The sequence below is a fragment of the Palaemon carinicauda genome, chromosome 18 (genome assembly GCF_036898095.1).
Source record: "Palaemon carinicauda isolate YSFRI2023 chromosome 18, ASM3689809v2, whole genome shotgun sequence".
Lineage (NCBI taxonomy): Eukaryota > Metazoa > Arthropoda > Malacostraca > Decapoda > Palaemonidae > Palaemon > Palaemon carinicauda.
The window spans coordinates 36,589,272-36,602,959 of NC_090742.1; the positions used below are offsets into that span (position 1 = coordinate 36,589,272).

At 48.9% G+C, this 13,688-nt stretch overlaps 1 long non-coding RNA gene across 2 annotated transcripts in view; it reads right to left on the minus strand.

The window, feature by feature from the left end:
- The window catches only part of LOC137657042 (uncharacterized), a 78,838-nt gene that overhangs the window by 22,409 nt on the left and 42,741 nt on the right, over nucleotides 1–13,688 (minus strand). For both annotated transcript variants that reach the window (XR_011047088.1, XR_011047087.1), the window contains exon 2: nucleotides 12,678–12,895. This is a non-coding gene — a long non-coding RNA (uncharacterized lncRNA). The remainder of the gene's footprint in view (nucleotides 1–12,677; nucleotides 12,896–13,688) is intronic.

Consider the following 13,688-nt stretch of genomic DNA (forward strand, 5'->3'; position numbering starts at 1 on the left):
AGCAAAACTCCGCCCCGTTTTCCAGAATTCTTCCAACACTCCACTCCCTTGTTAGAAGAATATATCTCAAAACTCTTGACCAAGAAGGTGATAAGGAAAGCGAAGTCTATCAAGTTCCAGGGAAGGCTGTTTTGTGTTCAGAAGAAAGACTCAGACAAACTCAAGAGTCATTCTAGACTTGTCTCCACTCAACAAGTTCATTGAGAACAACAAGTTCCGGATGCTTACTTTGCAACACATAAGGACCCTTCTGCCAAAAGGGGTGTTCACAGTCTCAATAGACCTGGCAGATGCTTACTGGCATCTCCCAATGAGTCACCTCTTTTTCCCCCTACCTAGGATTCAGACTACAGAAGAAGTTTGTCTTCAGAGCAATGCCCTTTGGACTGAACACAGCCCCAAGGATATTCACCAAGCTAGCAGACAAAAGTCGTTCAACAGCTACGCACCAAAGGTGTTCAAGTGGTAGCTTACTTAGACGATTGGTTGGTATGGGCAGCATCCAAGATTACTTGTCTGCAGGCAGCTCAAAAACTGATCCAGTTTCTGGAACACCTAGGCTTCAAGATCAACCGCAAGAAGTCTCGTCTCACTCCAGCTCAACAGTTCCAGTGGTTGGGAATACAATAGAACTTAAAGTCACACCACCTCTCCATTCCATCCAAGAAGAGGAGAGAGATAACGGGGTCTGTCAGGAGACTAATCCGTTACAAGAGGATTTCAAGACACCAACAGAAAAGAGTCTTGGGCTCTCTACAGTTCGCAGCAGTGACAGACCCAGTGCTAAAGGCACGTTTAAAAGATGTGTCAGGAGTCTGGAGGAAATACGCATTGAATGCTCGAAGAGATCAACTAAGGTTGACTCCGGCCTTGTTGTGCAGACAATTAAAGCTGTGGTCCAACACAGCCAAGAGTCTAGCGCGGAGAGTTCCCCTGCAACCACCACAACCATCGGTAGTAATCCATACGGATGCCTCCTTGGAAGGATGGGGAGGTCATTCTCACGACAGGAAGGTGCAAGGACTTGGTCGCGCCAGTTCAGGAAGTTTCATATCAACATTTTGGAAGCTATGGCAGTGTTTCTGACGTTGAAGAGACTATCTCCTCGCAGATCAACCCACATCAGGTTGGTCCTGGACAACGAAGTGATAGTAAAGTGTCTAAATCGACAAGGCTCGAGATCACCTCACATCAACCATGTGATGTTAGCCATCTTCTACCTGGCAAGGAAGAAGAGATGGCACTTAGCAGTTCATCTACAAGGAATCCGCAATGTGACGGTGGACGCTCTATCCAGGCGAAAGCCCATAGACAGAATGATCCTTGGATGCAGACTCCTTCATCTTGGGAAAAGTCCCAGAACTGCAGATCGACAACAAGAAACTATCTCGTTACATAGCCCCTTACCTGGACCCTCTGGCAAAAGTGATGGATGCCATGTCCCTAGACTGGAACAGGTGGAATTACATTAACCTGTTTCCACCAACCAATCTCCTGCTAAAAGTCCTCGACAAGCTAAGATCCTTCAGAGGAACAGCAGCAGTGGTAGTCCCGCAAGTGGCTCAAGAGCAATTGATTTCCTCTAGTCTTGGAGTTGAATCTGAAGTTGTTCCCACTGCCGAATCCAGTGCTTTCCCAACTGGTCCAGAAGTCGACTATCTACGCTTCATCCTTGAGAACCAGCAACCTACATCTCATGATTTTCTCGCCAAGTTTGGATCTCAAGGGATAAAGTTGACTTCATCGAAGAGTACAAGTCATGTTCTACTAGGAGACAATACGAATCGTCATGGAAGAAATGGGTGACCTTTGTGAAAGAAAGGAAACCTACAGAAATATCGATAGACTTCTGTCTTGCATTCTTCATACACCTCCACGAACAAGGCCTGGCCTCTACTACAATTACTTCTTATAAGTCGGCCCTGGCTAGACCACTTCTGTATGCTTTCGAGGTGGACCTCTCAGGTGAAATCTTTAATAAGATTCCGAAAGCATGTGCTAGACTTAAGCCTACAGCCCCACCAAAGCCCATAACGTGGTCTTTGGACAGTCTTGCACTATGCTTCGAATCTGGACAATGAGAACTGTACTCTAAAGGATTTGACACAGAAAGTTATCTTTCTGTTCACAATACACTCGGCTAGAGTTAGTGAAATAGTGGCCTTATCTAGAGACGAAGGCCATATCCAGTTTCTGGACTCAGGAGAACTCAATTTGTTTCCCGATCCTGCCTTTCTCACTAAGAATGAGCTACCAACCAAGAGGTGGAGTCCTTGGAGAATCTGCCCATTGAAGGAAGTGTCCAGTAGTGTGTCTTAAGGTCCATTTTCGAAGAACTTTAAACTTCAAGGGAGGAGAGGATCGAACCTGTCTTTAAAACAACTGAGAGCGAAGCTCACCTACTTTATTCGCAAGGCGGATCCTGACAATACACCCACGGGTCACGATCCGAGGAAAGTTGCTTCTTCGCTGAACTTCTTTCAGCATATGGACTTTGAGAAACTCTGCTCGTTCACTGGTGGAAGTCATCCAGGGTCTTCTATAAACATTACGCGAAGCAAGTACAAGAGATAAAACATTTTGTGGTGGTGGCTGGTAGTGTGATTAAACCTGCTGTCTAGTGCTGCGATGAACAGTGGACTGTTTTGGCACTTAACAGTGCTTCGGTTGTGTGAGTATACATACCCACTTGTGAAGATCACAACTATGGTTGATGCACTGTTCTGAGTAGGTGCATATCTGATCAATACACCAGTGCCGAGTGAACGTTTGCGTTACGGTGTTTTATAGATTTCCGAACATCTGACTATGTCAGATATATTTGGTTTTCATATCTTCCATTGAGTGGCATTATTTTGATAATGTATTTTTGTATATTTTTTCTATATTAGAAAATATATGTTGGATGTGTTGTATGCTGGATCAGATACATACTTTGTGGTAACTACATTTTGATAATCTAGTTGCCAAATAAAATACTTAAATTGTATTTGCGTCTTATTACTACTCCCTCAGTTATAAGGTAATAAAGTATGTTAGAGTTTTTACTAAACCTTTTAAGGTGTTTAGGTTCTTGAAGTCACAATATTACCTTCCTAAAGGAATAATCATGACCTTAGGTACTTAGGGTAAGTTAACAGGGTACATTTCAAACTCTACCCTTTTTGTTCCGATGGGAAATACAAACCTTGAATCTTTATTGTCGACATTGACATTTCCCTGCTGCGGGGCTGCTGGGGGGCAGGATACACTAAGCCAGCTTCAGGTTTGGTATGCGTCAGAGAGCATTGGATTTCCATATATAGGTCTAGTAGACCAGATAAGGAGAATCTATTCAAGGTAAAAGGCACATACACAAACCCACATCTAATAGTAATTTCAAGACATTTCTCTACCATACTTCCATCAGCACGACATGACCTGAGCCCAAAAAATGGATTTTGATCAAAGTGAAAAATCTATTTTTGGGTGAGATGGCCATGTCGTTCTGATGGAACCCACCCTTTTGCTGATCCCTCTCAAACTTACTTTATCTGTGGCCATTTCCGCTTAACAGCAAGAATAGGAATGGTGTCACAGTAGTGGTAGGGAAGGGGATCCACCGGGTACCTAGAACGGCACCCCTTCCTTTTTGCCACTCTTCCCCCCTTACATCGAAATGTTAAATCTATTCGGGGGTGAAGATTGCCATGTGTCATATCTAAAAATACATCCCTGATATTATGCGATATCCTTTATTGGATACTCGTGCCAAGAGTTGGAATCTTGGAGACCTTTGTTTTAATTCTATGGGAGTATCACAGTAGCAAATATCCCTTAGAAGGCTACCTATAGGAACCCTTCCTTCAGCATGACATGGCCTGAGCCCAAAATTAGATTTTTCACTTTGATCAAAATCCGTTTTTATGGAAAATATATAATAAATTTTAAAAGTACACTGTATTTTTCTAGCTGTAGGTGGCTAAAACTAATCCAGGTAAAAAAAAAAGAGAGAGAGAGAGAGAGAGAGAGGAGAGAGAGAGAGAGAGAGAGAGAGAGAGAGAGAGAGAGAGAGAGAGAGAGAGAGAGAGAGGAGAGAAGAGAGAGAGAGAGAGAGAGAGAGAGAGAGAGAGAGAGAGAGAGACTGTTAATTTTGGAAATTGTACATGGATTCTTTTTATGGAACATATATAAATTTTAAAAAGTACTTTGTATTTTTCTAGCTGTAGATTACAAACCCAAGTCCTTCAAATTAGCTATTTGTCTTTAGAAAATGTACATAAGTACCTTGTATTTTTCTAGCTATACAAACCTGAATCTTTTAAACAGGATTCTCTTCAGGGCACTGCAATTGGTTGATGATAGTTGGCAAGACGGGAAAGCACTGACCATCTTCCTGTCACAGAATAGCCATCTCTGGCATAAGACTGAAAAATGTGGTTAAGGTTGGAATTTTAATTTAAAGAATTCAGGTCTGCCTAGCTATAAAAAAATACAAAATTACTCTAACATTTTATTTGTTTCAGCGCAGATGCAAAACTTTTGTCCTTTAAAATGTGAAGACTCACTCATTGATGGGCGGTTCTTTTCCTCTCTGAACACGTCTTCTTTTCTTGCCCTGATCCTATAAGGGAGTGAGAAGGATTACTCCATCAATCTTCTGACAGCTAATCATAAGGATGTACTGTAGAAGATGTTAGGGGCCTTGGCGAGTAATATTTCATTGAAAACCTATCTCCAGGTGCGATCGTTCCTACCTTCCTCTGAAGAAACTTGCAGATCTTAAAATAATTTTCTGTACCTCCTGTAGATTGACCAAGAAGCCACATTGGTGGTTTTGGCTTTCTTTGGGATGGCATAACTATTTCTGTCTTTATCAATCCAATCTGCTGGTCTGTGAACATCCAGATCTTTAGGTACCCCATCACACAGCGCACCCTTAATATGACAAATTCGGAGATAATTTGTATTTTTCCTAACCATACAAACCATAGCTATTTACATAGGGTATTACTTTCGGCGTAGCTGAAATGACGAGCCTTTGGATTTTAACGAGGGTTAAACTACCCCCCGCGCTAGTTAGCACGGGGGTAGGAGAGGGGTAGCTAGCTACCCCCCCCCCCCCCCCCCCCCCCCCCACACACTGGTGAGCTGCCTCACTTCACTTAGAGGTAGGACTTGTCTTGGGGGACAGGGCTGGCAGACAAATATGTGTAAATAGCTAAGGTTTGTATGGTTAGGAAAAATACAAATTATCTCCGAATTTGTCATTTGTTCCGTAACCGAAATACAAACCACGCTATTTACATAGGGTGACTTACCCTTAGGTAAGGTGGAAAGTCCCCAGCCTTACTGGCTTTGGCTTACCCCGGGGACTCAGAATCCGAGTGAGCAGCACTCGAGAAAAAGAGTCCCTGCACCTCGCAAGTTTCTTGCTACGCAAGAAACGTGCGGCCTACATAAGCTTGTGTGTGGAGGGAAGAAGTATGACTTGTCCTAGGAAGTCGACCTGAGGTCCTTTAGCTGGAATTCTAGGCTAGGACGTCCCCAATACCACCTCGTCAGGGTATGGGGGACGCGACAGTATTAACTCAATACTAGGAACACAAGGAAGCATAGTTTACCTGCAGAGGTTTGAGGTCAGCTATGCAGAAAACCCAGGATGCTGCTTTCCCCAAGAGAGGGGAGGATGAAGAAAGAAGTAAGGGCCAGACATACTTCTTTCATTCATGCAGACTAAAACCGGGTAACAATGCCCTCAACCTTCTGCTACCTGTCCATTAAGGAGCCTGAGGTTAGACCAGCTGTTGTGTAGCCACCACAGGGCCGATAGAAAACGTATCGAGGCTCCTGTGGGTCACGTCCTGGAGGTAGTGGGCTGTGAAGGTCGTTTGACGCTTCCAGACTCCAGTTTGTAGCACCTGCGTCACAGAGTAGTTCCTCTTGAAGACCAGGGACGTTGCGATGCCTCTGACATCGTGTGCTCTAAGGCGACGTGACGGAGGAGGGCCTGGATTCAGGTCGTGATGGATGACCCTTTGAATCAAGGCTGAAAAGGCATTCTTGATGACGCTCCTCTCTGTCCTCCCTGTGCTCCCAAACAGGGCTTGCACTTGAGGACGAACTGCAGCTGTTCTTTAAGATAACCCCTCCGACTCCTTACTGGGCATAGTAGGAGAAGGTCTGGGTCATCTGTTACAGAACGGAGACTCGAAATCCTGAAGGAGTCAAACCGAAGGTCCGGGACTCCAAGATTTTGAGTCTAGTAATCAACTCAGGGACGAACCTGAACGTTACCTCCACCTATCCTCTTGAATGGGCGACGTCGTACTAGAGACCATGAAGTTCGCTGACACGCTTGGCCGAGGCCAGAGCGAGCAGGAGCAACATCTTCCAAGACAGGTAACGATCAGAAGCCTGGTGTAATGGTTCGCAAGGAGATCTCTTAAGAGCCCTAAGAGCCCGAACCATGTTCCATGGAGGAGGTCTCACTTCCGACTGGGGGCAGGTAAGTTCGTAGTTTCGTATGAGCGAAGAAAGATCCAGCGAGGAGGAAATGTCTACTCTTTTCAGCCTGAAGGCCAGGCTTAAGGCTGAGCGATAGGCTTCCACCGCCGAGAGCGAAAGGCGCATTTCCTCCCGCCTATAAACAATAACTCCGCTAGAGTATTGCTGGAATAGTGGCATCAAGGGGAGAGTTACCTCTCCCAGGACACCAACCACAGAAGACTCTTCACTTCGCCTGGTAGACCCCTGCGGATGACTTTCGCAGGTGTCGAGACATCCGCTCCGCAACTTGTTGCGGATCGCCTCTCTCTGTGAGGAGATGCTGGATGGTCTCCAAGCGTGAAGCCGAAGCGATGCTACGGCTTGTGGTAGATGTTGCAGTGTGGTTGTTTGAGTAGCTCGTGTCGTGGGGGAATCTCTCTCAGGAGTTCCGTCAGGAGATGCAGAAGTTCCAGGAACCACTCTGCATGATGCCGCAGCGGAGTTATCAGAGTCATCGACAGGTTGACCGATAGTCTGGTCTTGTTGAGCCCTCTTCTCAACAGACAGAACGGTGGGAAGACGTAGACGTTGATGTTGTCCCACCATTGTAGGGAAGGCATCTTGCCAGAGTGCCTTGGGGTCTGGGACTGGGGAGTAGTACAGCGGCAGCTTGAAATTCAAGGCTGTCGCAAACAGGTCCACAAGGTCAGGACTTGTTGGCTAACAGGGGGGGCCAAAGACCACTCGGTACTCTCTATCGTGAGGTCCTGCTCAGACTGTCGGAGAGCACATTCCTTTGCCCGGAATGAAGCGAGCCGATAGGGTATTGAGTGGACTTCGGTTCATCTCAGTATCTCTACTGCAAGATGAGAAAGCTGTTATGAAAAGGTACCTCCCTGCTTGTTGAAAAAAGCCACTATCATGGAGTTGTCGTTCACGGGTCTGTTGGAAGTGTTGAAGGGCCAGAATACGGCCTTCATTCCTAGCAAATTGATGTAGAGGTACCCTTCTGGTTCTGACCATAGGCCTGATTCAGAACGCGCCCCCCCCCCCCCACCCCTTCTTTTGACGAGTCCGAGACCAGCATCAAATGCGGGGGAAGGACGAGAAGATCCATTCCCTTGCAAAGGTTTCCGTAGGTCAACTACCACTGCAGGTCCATTCATTCCGCAGGTCCCAAAGGGACCAGGATGTCTGGGGAATCGTTGTCTTGATTCCACCGGGACTTGGGCCGCCAATGCAGGGATCTCATCCTGAGGCGGCCGTTTGGAACTAGCCTGGTCAAGGAGGAAAGGTGACCTAGGAGGCATAACCAAGATTGGGCTGGAAGCCCTCCTCGTCTGAGGAAAGGTTCTGCGACTCTCCTCAGCCTTGCTATCCTATCATATGATAGGAAGGCTTGGAGATTGGAGTCTAATATCATGCCTAGATATCCCAGTTGTTGAGATGGAAGCAGAGAAGACTTCTCGAGAATTACCATGATCCCTAGATCTTGGCAAAGTCCCAGAAGCTTGTCTTGGTGTCGAAGAAGGGTCGATTCTGAGACTAACTGGGTTAGCCCACCCTGCGCCAAATCCAAAGAAGCAGTCAAAACCTAAGTCGTACAAGCCAAAGTCGTCAACAAGTTCATGCCCAAGAGGAAGAGATGGGAGGAAATAAGAAGTAATCAAAAGAACGGAGAGAAAATACTGACTAATTTAGTTGGATCAACAGTTGGGCACCGAGGTCCAGTGGGGAAGTAGTTCCCATTGTTCATTAGAGCCCAACTGCTAGTCCATAAGCCCCCCATCCTCATCAAGGCTTCAGCATCTGGGGGGCTGCAGGGCTGAAAAAGAACCCCTAGACCTGTCCGGGGAGCGCCCCCCCCCACCTGGCGGCGATCGCGCTGGGGCTCGTAAATCGGGCCCTGATCAGGGTCGCGCGTGAATGGATGGCGCGATACTGGAAACTCGCGTGGGTGCGATGGCGCGCAGGCGGGTGTTCAGGAGCGATGGCGCGCTGGCGACAGCGCGGGCGCGTGGGCGCGCAGCAGCTGGAGCGGGAACATGGTCGTGAGAGCGCGTAGGGGATGGCGTAGGCGTGCGGCGATCAGGAGCTGGAGCAGGAGGAGGCCGAACGCGCGGGGCGCGCAGCGACCTGGCACGGCCCCGAAGGACGCGAGATAACGGGGGCGCCTGAGCGCGTGTCCGGAAGAACTGGCTGAGGGCGCGTTAGCGCTGAAGCAGGGTCGCGAACGACCTGGGGCGAGAAGGTTGGCGCTGGTCAGATAAGACCGGCATACTCGCCTGTGGGCGCGCATCAGGATGCGGTCGCACCGGAATGCGTCGCTGCGTCAAACGCGCGGGGCGCGCCGTTGGAAGAGGGCGCTCTGGAGTTCGTTGAGGGGCAACCTTAGTTGTCTTAAATACAGGAACGGGGCGTGTAGCAGGAACAGGGAGCGATACTGGAGCGTTGTGCGCAATCGTATCAGGTGCGAACTCGTGCGGTCTAGAGGGAGAGCCCAGAGGCGGCCGTGAGCGCCCGTGCGCTAACTTGGGAGCCTCTTGGGCGACACGCTGAGCTGTAGCGACGCGTGGTCGCGTTGGTGAGCGCGTGGGCGCTGGTGATGGAACTGCGCGCGCACCTCCCTAGGTGGGCGCGATGAGTCCAAAGCAACGCGCGGGTGCGTTGGTGTGCGCGTGGGCACTGGTGCTGGGACCGCGCGTGGGCGCTGGTGCTGGGACCGCGCGTGGGCGCTGGTGCTGGGACCGCGTGTGGGCGCTGGTGCTGGGACCGCGCATGGGCGCATGTTGCGCTTTTCCCCCGATGGGCGCGACGAGTCCGCAGGAACCTGTGGACGCCTGTGCGCCAACTCAGGAACTTCCTGGACCATGCGCGATGAACCAGGAACTGGGGGGCGCCGAGGCGCTGGAGGGCGCAGGTGGCCGCTGGGGCACCGGTGGACGCGTATGCGCAGGCGAGCGCAGGAGCGCCGTATCAGGAACGGGGCGCGTATGTGCAGGTGAGCGCTGGAGCACCGTATCAGGAACTGGCCGCGTGTGCGCAGGTGAGCACGGGGGCGCTATATCAGGAGCAGGGCGCGTATGCGCAGGTGGGCGCTTGCGTGCTACTTCAGGAACTGCTGGAGGGCGACGGGGCGCCGAAGGGGGTAGGCGCGCAGGGGGACCCTGGCGCGTAACAGGAATGGGGGCGCGAACGCCTAAGGGCGAGCGCCGAGGCGCTATGTCAGGATCAGCAGGAACATCGGCAGGTGGGCACGCAGGCGGTGCCTAGCGCTTAGGGGCGAGAGACGCAGTTTCGCGCTCAAGTCCCTGCAGCCCCGAAGGGCCCGGAGACTGCGCAGTGGCAGTATCAGGTGGAGCGTTAAACGCATCAGGAGCTTTAGAGGTAGATGGTCTGGGAGACAGGTCACAATGTCCCGAAGGACGAACATTCTCCGAGGGGATCGCGAACGATCCCCGGAGAGGTCTAGGTTGGTAGCTGGCAGGACAGGAGAACGGCCAGTCGTCTCCTCCGCAGAGGACTGTGGTGACGACGAGCCGAAGAGGCGCCTCTTAACCTATTTGAAGGGGGAAGGAAGGCCTCTACGGCGAAGGGGAGGGCGAGCCTTCCGCCTTATACGCCCACGAGGGGCCGTGGGATCAGCAGGCTGACCATCGATGGGCCTCCGAAGAGGAGTCTCTGTAAGTGAACTCCCCCAAGAGGGAGTATCACCGGCAGGAGAGACCGTGGGACTAAGCTCCTCCCTCGAAGGATGTTCAGAAGGGGAGTCAGAGCCTTCCGCTACCTCAGCCACAGGAACGGGCGTTTGGTTAGACCCACGGGATGTTTCCGTCACAACAACGTCAACCAGACAGAGGATCTATCTCCGCTGAAGTTGGCGATTATTTGACGGCTGCACCCAGTTTGATCATGTTAAACAGGGCTTCCTTGGAGGGCGAACCCTGCAGCCCCAAGGAAGCCCAAAGCTGAAAAAGATCATTATTAGATACAAATCCCTCCTCCGGGCGGGGGGGAGGGGCAGCCGCCTCGCTATGGGAGGCAACGGCCTCTCCCTCACCCCGGGGTCAGTTAACAGCATTACGGTCTACGCTACCATTCGCCGGCCTCTCAGAAGAGGCCGCACGAGTGGGAGCTTCGGAGGAGGAAAGGGCGGCGGAAGAAGAAGTCTTGGGATTTTCTCTCTTCCGAGAAACCTCCGAAGGAGAAAGATCGCTTTTAGCCTTCTTCTTACGTTGCCGGGCAAACCTCTCCCACTGGGAGGTAGACCACTTCCTACACTCAATACACACGTTAGACCTATCACACCGTTGGCCCCTACACAGAGGGCATAAGGAGTGAGGATCCGTGAGTACGGCCGACATGAAGGTACCACAAGGGCGGCCAAAAAGTACAGGGCACGTACGCATGATGAGTAATAGAGGCCAACTTCACATACACACTGAAAAGAGAAAGCAAACAAATTATGGCAGTCAAAAAGGAGGAGAGCGCAGACAGGTCTGTCGTCTCTCCGAGCCAAAAGTAAAGTGAACTATTCACCGGTGTGTGTGAGGGGGGAGGGGTAGCTAGCTGCCCCTTCCTACCCCCCGCTAACTAGCGGTGGGGTATGAAACTCTTGTTAAAACTTTATGGCTCGTCATTCAGCTACGCCAAAGTAATTACCCCATGTAAATAGCGTGGTTTGTATTTCAGTTACGGAACAAAGTCCTTTATAGTTCCTAAGTCATCAATGGAATTTTCTTTAAATGAATTGCCAGAGGTCGTCAACAGTGCCGGGGGCAAATCAGCATATCCAGGAGAGGGGGGGGGGGGTCGTTGTCAGTAGAATCCATAAGAAAAAATAAAAGGGTAATGTGAGATTTAAAATTGTTTGATTCACCTTCTTGAGAACATTAAGGCATCACATGTTGGAAAGGAAATTTACACTCTCCACTATCTGCACCATGAGAGTATACTTTCCAGATGGTCTACAGTACTCCATACCCTACCTGAAGGATAGCACCAAAACAGATATAGAGGCACAGGTGTAAGCTGAACGTGCCTGTTAGGATCGAGACCAAGAAACTATAGAATCATTCTCCCCATATCTGTAAAGATGGGCTTCTGGCCAAAAGCCAAGAGTCCTACCCCAAGCATTGGATCCCCCTGGATTCCAAAGACCCAACACGTGAGAATAGTTCTGGCAAAAAAAGTCCAAACCATCTTTGGTGAGAGCGTTGACCATCCTTGCAAGGTTGAGCTTCATGAAGAACCTCAGACTGAGAGAACCCAGCGTCCCCAGAAGATTCGGCATGCACACTCATCCTGGAGATGAGCACGCTAGGCTAGAACTCTGAAGAACACCTGCCTGCAATTCCTCAAGTGGCTCAATAGGGAAGGTCAAGACCAATTCCTACGGAAGCAGCTGTGCATTCCTGCTGCCGCAAGTTTCAACACCTCTAACAGCCATTCCTTTGTGGGGGAACCCAAATGTTCCAAGGAAGGCCACAACTGATGCAGAGCGTCAAGAGAGGTAAACCCCTTACAGGTGGAATGCGCCACTGTTTTACTAGTGGAAGGAGCAGGGTCTGCCGGGCCGGAAGGTTGTCTGGGACTTCTTTGACCTTGGGGATGAACCTGAAAGCAAAGAACCCCTTTCAGACTTCTACCTCTGCCTACAGTACTGCTCCCACTGGGAAAATGACCATTCCCGACATTCAACGCAGGAAGCCTTTGTGCAAAAGTGTAGTCTACACGAAGGGCAAATTCTGTCTCCATGGCCGATATAAACGCGCCACATATTCCAAGCTCAACACGCATGATCGCAATCCTTAAAACCAAGCGCACCTAGAAAGAGAATTTTTAAAAGTTTTACAGCCGGATAAAAAGGAGTGAATCCGGAAGAGAAAGACGATACGTCTGCACTCAACTGTAGCCAAAACAAAAGTGGATGAACTCACTGGGTGAATGTGTGAGCAGGGAGGTTGGTCTCCACCCACTTGCGGATGGTCGTTGACACCTTGGGTAAAAAATTTATGGCTAAATTCAAGCTGGCACTGAAACATAATATATATCCATAGTAAAAAACAGGGTTTGTATTTGTGTTGGAACACTTGAGGTGTATGTAAGATGACAGCTAAATCCAATAGTTCCCCTATTTTCAACCCTATTTCAAATCTGTACAAAGCAAAGTGTTCAGAATGTTCTAAATACTCTGGATAAGTACTTACCAGACAGATATGGAATATCTTAAAAAATCATCAAAATTGCCGTAAAATTTCCAAGTACAAAGAGCTCTTTCACCTGACATGGTCTTTCTTGCTCCCGTAGTTCCTAGAATTCACTGTCGATGATGCTTTGATCAAGTTAATAGTGCTTCAGCAGCAGAACACTGAACTAATCGGTAGGCGCAGTGATTTGAAACGACCCAATTGGACCACACTTGACTCTAAAAATTGCCAGAGGGTTTTTAAACCAGTCAAAATTCAATCATATGACAAATTTAAAAGTAATTTGTTTTTCCTAATGTACAAACCTTTAGCTATTTAATATGGATTATCCTTTTGGGAAAGTTAAAACTAACCATAAGACTTTTTAGCGAGGTGAAACTACCTTGCGGTAGGGGGATTGGAGGGGTAGCCGGGTAACCGGCTACCCTTCTCACACACACAACCTGTGTATTCTCATCACTTTCAATTGCAGGCAGGACTTATGGGAGACAGGTGATGGCGGGACAATTTAATTTAAATAATTGAGGGTTTGTTAGTTAGGAAAAATACAAATGACTTCCAAATTTGACATATGTTCCTTCACTAACAAACCTCATGCTATTTAATAGGGATGACTGACCCATTAAGAGGGTGGAAGTCCTGACCAACTGGCTGGTCTTTGACCTGGGGTTTTTCCGTACGTGCTTGCATGTAACAGAGAGAAACTCTGACACCTCGCTAAACTGGATGTTCAAAGCACGGTTAGCAGCCTGAGCAATTTTGGTGAATGTGTAATGCTAGCAGTAGGACTAGTCTATGAACACATTCTCAGAAACAGTAATCTAAGGAATAACCCGCGATATTACCCACTCCCACCACACCAGAGGGGTATGGGGAAGTAACAAGTACAGTGGAACCTCTACATACGAACGTATCTACATCCGAATTTTCCAACATCCGAAGTAAAATTCAAGCAATTTCTCGACTCTACACCCGAATTTTATTTCGACACACGAAGTAAGCAATTTTCGT